A 9,568-nucleotide genomic window follows, 5' to 3' on the forward strand; every position below is an offset into this window, starting at 1 on the left:
GGGAACGGAGGAGGGAGAGAGAGTTGGGGAGAGAGAGGGATGCAGAACTTGAGAGACTATTGAAAGCTGAGAATGAACTGAGGGTTGGGGGGGAGGGGGGGGAAGACAGGTGGTGGTGATGGTGGAGGGCACTTGAGGGGAAGAGCACTGGGTGTTGTATGGAAAACAATTTGACAATAAAATATTATGGAAAAAAAATAAAAATAAATCCATGTCACCAAAAAAAAAAAAAAAAAAAAAAGATGCCCAAGTAGCCTTAGAAGCTAGTTAGCTCTTTATTATGCCAATGGAGGTGCAGGCAAAGATAATGGAAAGACGAAGAAAAAGTAGAAAATGCAGAGATGTTAATGATCCTGTGGAAATAAAGAGCTGCTTCTGGGAGCAAAACAATCACAGTTATAAAAGAAAAAACAGCTTTAGCTAGGCTGCATTTTTACCACCTTTGTTGGCCATGATGGAGTAACAGGGACTGGATTTATCCCCCAGCTGAAACAAGTAGAAAAGTGGACAAAATATATGAAACCATGGCTTTGTGCTTTCTCAAGAGAAGGTATTAAAACTTTTAATTGTTTTCTTATGGAATGCCAGATTTTTCTCAAAGTGCGGATCTATATACTTGTGTTCTAACTGGGCAGTATCATTAGAGATTTAAGCCCTAAAGTACAGTACTCTTCTGGCCTCAGACAAAACACCTCAGATTTGTGCAGAGAGAGCACCTTTACTCTGACAGAAGGAACACTGCAATTAGAGTGACCATTCTTCGATATTAACATGGAACCAGAGGGAAATGGTGGACATTACCCTAAGAATGTTTAATGGACTCACCAAACTGAGGAAGCTGAAGAAACCAGTAATCTATCAGCAACCCATCTTCAAGGACATCATATTTCTTAAGAGAGTGGGGTCCTTGGATAGAGAAGGAACTCAATAACAGATAAACTGAGAGTGCCTCAGGTCTCTGCCATGCTCCAACCACTGAAATCAGATCCCGTGCCTGGAGGTTCAGCTGTCACTATGGGACAACAAGCTAAACACACCTCAAATAAAAATGTTGCTTGAAATCTAAGAAAGGTGCCCAAGCATCCTAGAGGTAAGAAAACTGAGAAAAAAGAAGCCGGAGTCATTTTTGGAGAAATGGCACTGAAATGGATGGCAAGCAACAGAAAGAAATGCCACTCCCTAAGCACCATGCAGGCTGGGCATTGAGTGTTACGCATGTAGTCCAAATGGCCAGGACCTTGATGGCTGCAGCAGACACCTTCAGAGTCCTATAAAGGGGGAACCATGGAATGGAGAAGACCTGTAATTCACAACACAAATTCATACTCCTGAGCCTAAGTACCCAAGTCAGAGGCCACAAGCTGGTCACATTTGACCAGTAAAATATTTTATTTGGCTGCACAGTGTTTTAGAAATCATAAAATTTCTCATAAAAATTTAGATTTCTGACTTCTCTGAAAATGTCAGAAAATCTGGGGGCACTAAGTAAAGGCAGTCTCCTTTGTTTACTGGGCCATGTGCCCTCTATCCCCACCTTTCTCTATGATCTTACACTCAGTGTGGTAGACATCCTTCCCTACTCCTTCCTTTCAGATAAAGGAGTTTTCTTTGAGGCAGTGATGAACCCAGCCCCCAGCAAAGTTCTCACTTTTGAAAACATCCTCTTGCAGCTAAAAGTAGCCACGTGACCATGTTCTAGCCAGTGGAATATAAGAGAAATACTTCTGAAGATTAAAAGAAGGTTTGCTTTTTCTCATAAAAAAAGGAACGTCCCATGCCTCCTTTTTCTGAACTTGAACGAGAATGTGATAAATGTTGCTGAAGCAGCCATCTTCTCAAGTGAATAAAAACAGCTAATAGAACTTAGTCCTGGGGCTCTAGAGTGGATTTGGACAAGTCCAAATGGGGTGATTAAATGTCAGCTCTCTGAATTCAGGCCCTCAATAAGCAAGAACCCAGGGCAGAAAAAGGAGACAGGGCCTGGAGATTGAACTGGGGAATGCACTCTTTGCTAATTAGACTGTAGTGGTTTCACACAGTGCTTTCACTGTGACCACCCAGACATTGTTCCTTTGGCATTTCAGAGATCCTGTCTTTTTTCTTAGGTAGAATAATGAGTCCCTGGAAGAGGATAAACTCCTCATGTTGTCACATTTTTCACCTGGAAAATTTCAAATTCTGCTTCATTTGGTATCCTTAAATACTCAGATTTTTAATCAGAATCAATTTTCATTTTTCTTAATATATTCAGGGTGCTCTCTATCCTGTTATAAGGCATAGTTTTTGTAAATGTCATGATCAGTCTAGCAGTAGAAATTGGATTTGTCCCTAAGTTACAGAGATGAAAAATAATGGAATATATGGAAAATTTATATCTATCTTACATAAAAGTATGGAGCTAGGAGTGGAGAACTGATATGGAGTTATGTTTCCCAAATCCTCAGAGACCCAGGTCCTTTTCAGCTTACCACACTGCTATTCTAAAATGAAGTCATATTCTGTGAGGTTCAAAATGGCAGCTGTTACATCCATGGCTCAGTCAGCAGGACAGAGAGATGAAGTGTGGATCAAACCCAGGTAATGGTTGTCTTTTAAAGAAAGTCCCCAAAAGCTACTACAAGACACATCTGTTTACACCTCATTGGCCAGAATTTGGTTATATGCTCTAAAGGAAGCTAATAGAGTCATTATTTTTATAGTCATGGTAGCTAGCTAAATAAATTAGTAATAATAGAAGAAGTGACAAAATGTTGAGAGATATCTATCCATGTCTGCTACAGAAAGTTATAGAAACTGCCTATTAAAATCTTACCTATCTACAAATATACAAAAGAATTAATCTTTTTCTTATTCAAACCACTGGGCATCTCAAAACAAGACACCATTTTAATATAGGATTGTTATTAATATCATCTACTAAGTATACGGTTGGACTTTTTAATGTTGTATCATGTGAAAAAAACTACTAAAACTTAAAATGAAAAAATAGCAGTTGATTGTTCTACTGAGCAACAGTTGGGTTATTTATCAACCTTTCTGATCTCTGTCAAACATAGAGAAGAAAAGTATTTCAGTATAGTTTTAGTTTTATTTGTATTTTAAAATCAACCCACTAAACATCACTACTTTATTAATACATTTAGAACTTGCTTTCTAGGATCTTAAAAGATAAGGCACACCCACAGACTTGATTTCTACTTTCACTGGAGTTCATTCACTATTTAAATACCTCTTAAGTTTATTGTCTATTATCTGTGTTTCCAAATGTGTTGAATCTCCTGTTTGTTTGCATTTTCTGAAAAGATGTTTCTTTATTTGGCATGGCTACTCCAATTTTAAGAAGACAGTAATATCTAACTTTGACAGATTTCTCTATACAGTCCTTAGCATATAAAACCAATAAAAGTGAAATTATTTGTAACAAGTATGTATATTCACTCAACCATTCTTATTAGTTACATAATAATAGTAAATATGAACATACTATTCTCTTTCAACCTAATGTAGAAGATTGTATATACATATAATATAAAAACATGATATAAAAACACATTTAAGCGTATTGGAATGATTGAGTAAGCATGCCAAATATCTCACTAAATCAGAGCTGAGTTAGTCTGCTTTATCATAAATTCCAATAATGTGTTTTAAAGACATTTCAAGCTAAATAATTAGAACCACTTGGATTAATGGCAAAGATAATATTGTAAATTCTTTAATAAAAGGTTAAACCCAGTTTCATAAGTACATTGTTAACACAAGTAACTGATAACATAAATTTATGTGTTTAAAACTACCATATAAAAAAATTACCATATATACTGCCTTAAATAAAAGGTATATAAAATTTGGTATGTAGGTTTATTAATGATATAGGAAAATACCTTATTAAAAAGTGCCTCAAAGAGCTAGAAAGCTGATTGCTCTCTCCCCTAGCAGCCCCTTAAGACCATTCAGACTCCCTCTATTTTGTTGCTCCACCATCCCAGAGTGTGCTCCTTTTGGCAGCATAGGTACAAACTGCTTCATCAGCATCACGTCCACATTCTAACTTCAAGAAGGAGGGAGATAAAAAAGCAATTTAGTTTTTAAGAAAAAGTTGTGTACATCCCTCTGCTCTCCTCTTGTCTAGCATTTCGTTGCCTACCCACATCTGTCTACAAGAGAGTCTGTACAATATAGTCACTAGCTGTGCCGCCATGTGTCCTTCTGAAACTCAAGAGTTCTGGTTTTAAAAAGAAAAAGGTGAATCCAGATAGAGGGGACCCTTAGCAGTCCCTGCCTTAACTGATCAGCACACAAGACAGATATCAAATGATAAGGTAATTAACATACATTGTAGAAAACATGTGTTGTAGAAAAACAAATCATAACCATATATGACCTCTTTCATATAAATTAATAAAGCTATTAACTGAGTATTAAAATTTTGAGTTTTTATCCTTGATCTACTATTATTTCAAGAAAGTTGGAGACTGAGTACTGTAACACTATTTATCAACATATGGGAAATATCCAAATTTGGTTGTTAAGTTGCCATTTATTTGATACAAGTTAAAATCTAATTGAATTAAGTAATTTGTAATAATAGACAAGAAACTGCTTACATAAATTTAAAGTATCCTAAATTAATTCCAAGTAGTGATTTGACGTGTTTCTAACAAAAAAATTGTTTAAGAACACAGTGTTTTCATGCACCCCAATGTTTATAGCAGCACTATCAACAACAGCCAAAGTATAGAAAAAGCCCAAATGTCCATCGAAGAATGAATGGATAAAGAAGATGTGGTATGTATATATAATGGAGTATTACTTGGCAATCAAAAAGAATGAAATCTTGCCATTTGCAACTACATGACTGGAACTAGAGGGTATTATGCTTTGTGAAATTAGTCAGTCAGAGAAAGACAAATATCATATGACCATTCATATGAGGACTTTAAGATACAAAACAGATGAATATAAGGGAAGGGAAGCAAAAAGAATATAAAAACAGGGAGGGAAAACATAAGAGACTCTTAGATATGGAGAACAAAAAAAAAAGGGTTACTGGAGGGGTTGTGGGAGGGGGGTGGACTAAATGGGTTAAGGGGCATTAAGGAATCTATTCCTGAAATCACTGTTGCACTATATGCTAACTAACTTGGATATAAATTTTTAAAAATAAATAAATAAAGAGGACAAATAGACCAAAAAAAAAAAAAAACCACAGTGCTTAAAAAATAAAAATTATTGAAAGAACAACTATAAATCATTTTACTTGAACATAATTCTTTTCCTATTTCTGCTCATTCTCATAGACTTAGGAACCTTTTCTGACAAACCACACAAGAAGATATACATATAAGAAGTATGGATTCATTGGCATTTTCATTTCAGATTACAATTAAGAAAGATGTACATCACAATGAATTTAACAGAGCACACTGGGCAAAAACAGAATCATTCCAAGATCACTGAAGTGATCTTAGAAAGAGAGAAAGAGAAAGGAAAGGAAGGAAGGAACAAAGTGGGAAAGAAAAAGGGAAGGGAAGGAAAGGAAAGAAGAAGAGAAGAGAAGAGAAGAGAAGAGAAGAGAAGAGAAGAGAAGAGAAGAGAAGAGAAGATGATAGAATTAGATCAGGTATCTACATTCCCAATGATCAGAAACAGAGAAATATCCTTCCCAGAATTCACAACTTTATGTTCTATAGTCAATCCACAAACCTCTGCTGACCATCTACCTCTGTTAGATGTCATGCTAAGCAGTGGCACAACCACAGAGGGGGCATAGTTTACACCTGCAAAATGTTCACAGTGTCCTGGTAAAGAAAACTAAATACACAGGCTCTTTCATCTCTATGTAATGGATTATGAATATTTTAAGGCTTTTACCATAGTATCCTCATGTTTAATTATCCTCCCCTACCTTTTATAAGAAAGCATTTAGAAGATTCTTTTCTGGGCATAAAACCTGGCTGGCTCAGTGGGTAGAGCATATCTTGATCTCAGGGTTGTGAGTTCCAGCCCCACATTGAGGGTAGAATTTACTTGAAGGAGAAAGGAGGAAGAGGAGGAGGAGGAGGAAAGGGGGAAGGAGGGGAAGGAGGAGCAGGAAGGGGAAGGGGAAGAGGAGGAGGAAGAGGAAGAGATCACCCCAGGTTTCCTAATGAAATGGCCCAATTGCGTCTCCACATACTAAAGTGCACTATTGCCATGCCCTGCCCACATACACACAACATCCATCCAATTAGCTGTATAGATCACCTTGTTTAAAAATATGAGGAGAGAGCCAAAGATCACCAGACATCTGGGAAGTGGGTGATGGGGGGTAGTAGGAGAGAGGGTGCAAGAGAGGCAGGTTGAACGGTATCATTACAACTGAGAGGAACAAAAACTCAGACTTATACTATTGTATAAAATTGTTAACATATTTCCTGTTTGTAGATCCAATGAATGTTCTACAACAGGGGTCAGCAAACTGCAGCCCGTGGGCCATATCCAACTTATCCACCCACAGATTTTGTAAACAAATTTTTATGGAAACACTGTTGTGCTCATCTTTACATATTACCTATGGGTGCATTTGCACAACAATGGTAAAGTTCAACAATTGAGAGGGAGCCCGTTTGGCCCACAAAGTATCTACTCTTTGGCCTTTGTTAGGCAGTTTGTAGACCTCTCTTCTAGGAAATGGATCATTTGAATAGTCTCTTCAATCATTCAGTTAACCACCTTAGGGAGCAAATAGTGAAAGTGCTATGTGGGATATAGATAAGATACTATAGATGCTATTGAGCATCTTGTTGAGAGATGGGCAAATATTTGTATAGCACAGGGACTCAGCAAGCACTCCTAAAGTACATGGTATTTGACTGGAACTTAAAGATTAGATATGTCCTTGAAGTCTTTACCTTCTTTTATGTCCTTCAAAGTGCTTCAGATATTTACTTGAAAGTATAGATTTTTAATTCAGATGTTTAAATAATAATAATAAGCTTTTCATTGTTTTATTTTGGGGAAGAATTTTTAAGATTTTTTTAAAAATGTTTGTTTATTTTAGAGAGAGAGTAGGTGAGGGGCAGAGAGAGAAGAGGACAGAGGATCTGAAGTAGTCTCCATGCTGACAGCAGAGAGCTGGATATGGGGCTCAAAATTCGCCAACCATGAGATCATGACCCGAGCTAAAAGTGGTACTCAACCAACTAAGCCACCCAGCTTCCCCAAACCTGTCATTTTTAAATATTGTCTTTTATATAAGCTATTTCTATTATACATTTATTTAACTTGATTCCTATTTAATTCTTATTGTCAAGGACTTTGAAAAATTTGTCTAAGGAAACTAACAATGAATTTGCATATGTTCTCTACAATACTCTGATTTGGGTAGGAACCACTTATTATGATATACTGTATGGCAGGAAAGAAGGAATAGTTAGGTCAAAGTAATTACACTCAAACTGTCTTCTAAATCAAGAGGGTACCTTTGGCTGTCTAATATGAATCTAACTGCACAAAACATGTCATTCATTATTGCTGGTATGAAAATATTTTTTAAGAAACACTGTACTTTTATATAAATGGAAGACTAAAATCTTATTTTCAGTGGTCCAGGTTTTTAAATTGTATTAGAACTAGAGATGAACATCTTCTCTGAACTCCGTATATACGAGTAAGCTTCAGGTGTTCACCCACATCAGCCTGGAAGGAGGGCTTACTACTTTCCTTTAAAACAAAACATCCATCTACTGAAAGCTTCACAATAGAGAAAACAATCTCCTCCAGGGAGGGTAGCCCCAGCTCTTATCTCAAGATTCCCCTTCAAGCATTCCTGCTACCACATTGCTGGCTTCAAGGACTGACCACTATTAATAACCAGAAAGCACAAAAAGAAAAAAAAACTGAAAATTCACCACGGCCTTATTAAAGACTAGGATAACAAAGAAGTAAACACTGGGTATCACATAAAATTAATTCAATAACAGCTCACCAGGTTGCTGAGGCACTGTGCCAATCTCATGTACCTCTAGGGAGAAGATGGAACTACCATTCCCACATTTACTTCCTTCAGCTTTCTCCCACAATTGTTTTCTTTTTCCTCCAAACTTGAGATGCAATCATTTCACCATGAAAGAATTTCCTCACTATTGTAACCAAGATGGATACAAAGCAATGATTTTTTAAAATTCAAATACAATTCAGAGTTACTATAATCTGTTATATGACAATATTTGCCAGTATTACTATGATGTGATCATGGAAAAGACATTAATAATTAAGTCAGCTCAAAAAGTAAGTTATAATCTCAGAAACAAAATAATAATTAGGTGTTCAGTGTCAAGGAATTAGCATGAATTAACATGACAAACTAGATATAATTAAGGGATAATGCGGGTGCAAAGTGTTACCTGCCCCATTTCTTTCTGTATTACAAAATTGAGCCTTTCAGGCCAGCTTTTTCTCCCTTAATGCTTACTAGTGGAATTCCAGCAGATCTTTTGCCTAGAAACAGCAGATCATTTGTTTTCCTACTAAGAAAAATTTTCAAAACAAAACAAAAAAGCCCAAAGGAACAAAGTCTAGAAAGTGCCAGAGAACATCATCAGAAACACCAATTCTACAAGCAATACAATGGCACTAAATTCATCTCTTTCAAAAATCATTCTAAATGTCAATGGACTAAATGCTCCAATAAAAAAACATAGGGTATCAGAATGGATTAAAAAAAAATAAAAGACCCATCTATATACGCCTACAAGAGACTCATTTTTTTTTAAGTTTATTATTTTGAGAGAGAGACACAGAGTATGAGCAGGGGAGAGGCAGAGAGAGAGGGAGACAAAATCTGAAGCAGGCTCCAGGCTCTGAGCTGTCAGCGCAGGGCCTGACACAGGGCTCAAACTTCCAGACTGAGAGATCATGACCTGAGCCGAACACTTAACCAACTGAGCCACCCAGGCACCCCAAGAGACTCATTTTAGACCTAAGGAAAGTTAAGGAGATGTAGAACCATTTATCATGCTAATGGACATCAAAAGAAAGCCAGAGTAGCCACAATTATATCAAACTAAATTTTACTTTTTTTTTTAAATTTCTGACCTTGATGGAATGTATAAAATAGGCAAACACCATCAAAAAGCAAAACAGGTACTACAATATAAAAACATTAAAAAAAAGACAACCCTCTCACATGCATAAATGAAAGATTGCACACAAAGAACTCACATCTTTTCAAGCTTCAATAGTAAATATTCTGCTACTATGTATTAAATACTGCATGGTTTGCCCAAGCTAAGATGAAACCACATCATAAATCAATAAGCATTTTGCATTTTCTTTCATTATATACTTAAAGTCATGCCTACTGCACCTCTAAACATTTCATTAAATCCAATGATACAGCAAACACTCCCAAAATAAACTTAGATTGCATTGCAGTTTCGGTTAACAGTATATAAAATGCTGTGTTGTGACAGGTATCAACTATCCATTAGATACCGAATCAATTTTTCTTAAGCACTACTAACTGCTTGTTTTTCTTGAAGCTAGATCATTCTGAAAAATTCCTGTTAGACCTATGAGTGCGAAC

Source organism: Suricata suricatta, chromosome 7 (genome assembly GCF_006229205.1).
Source record: "Suricata suricatta isolate VVHF042 chromosome 7, meerkat_22Aug2017_6uvM2_HiC, whole genome shotgun sequence".
Taxonomy (NCBI): Eukaryota; Metazoa; Chordata; class Mammalia; order Carnivora; family Herpestidae; genus Suricata; species Suricata suricatta.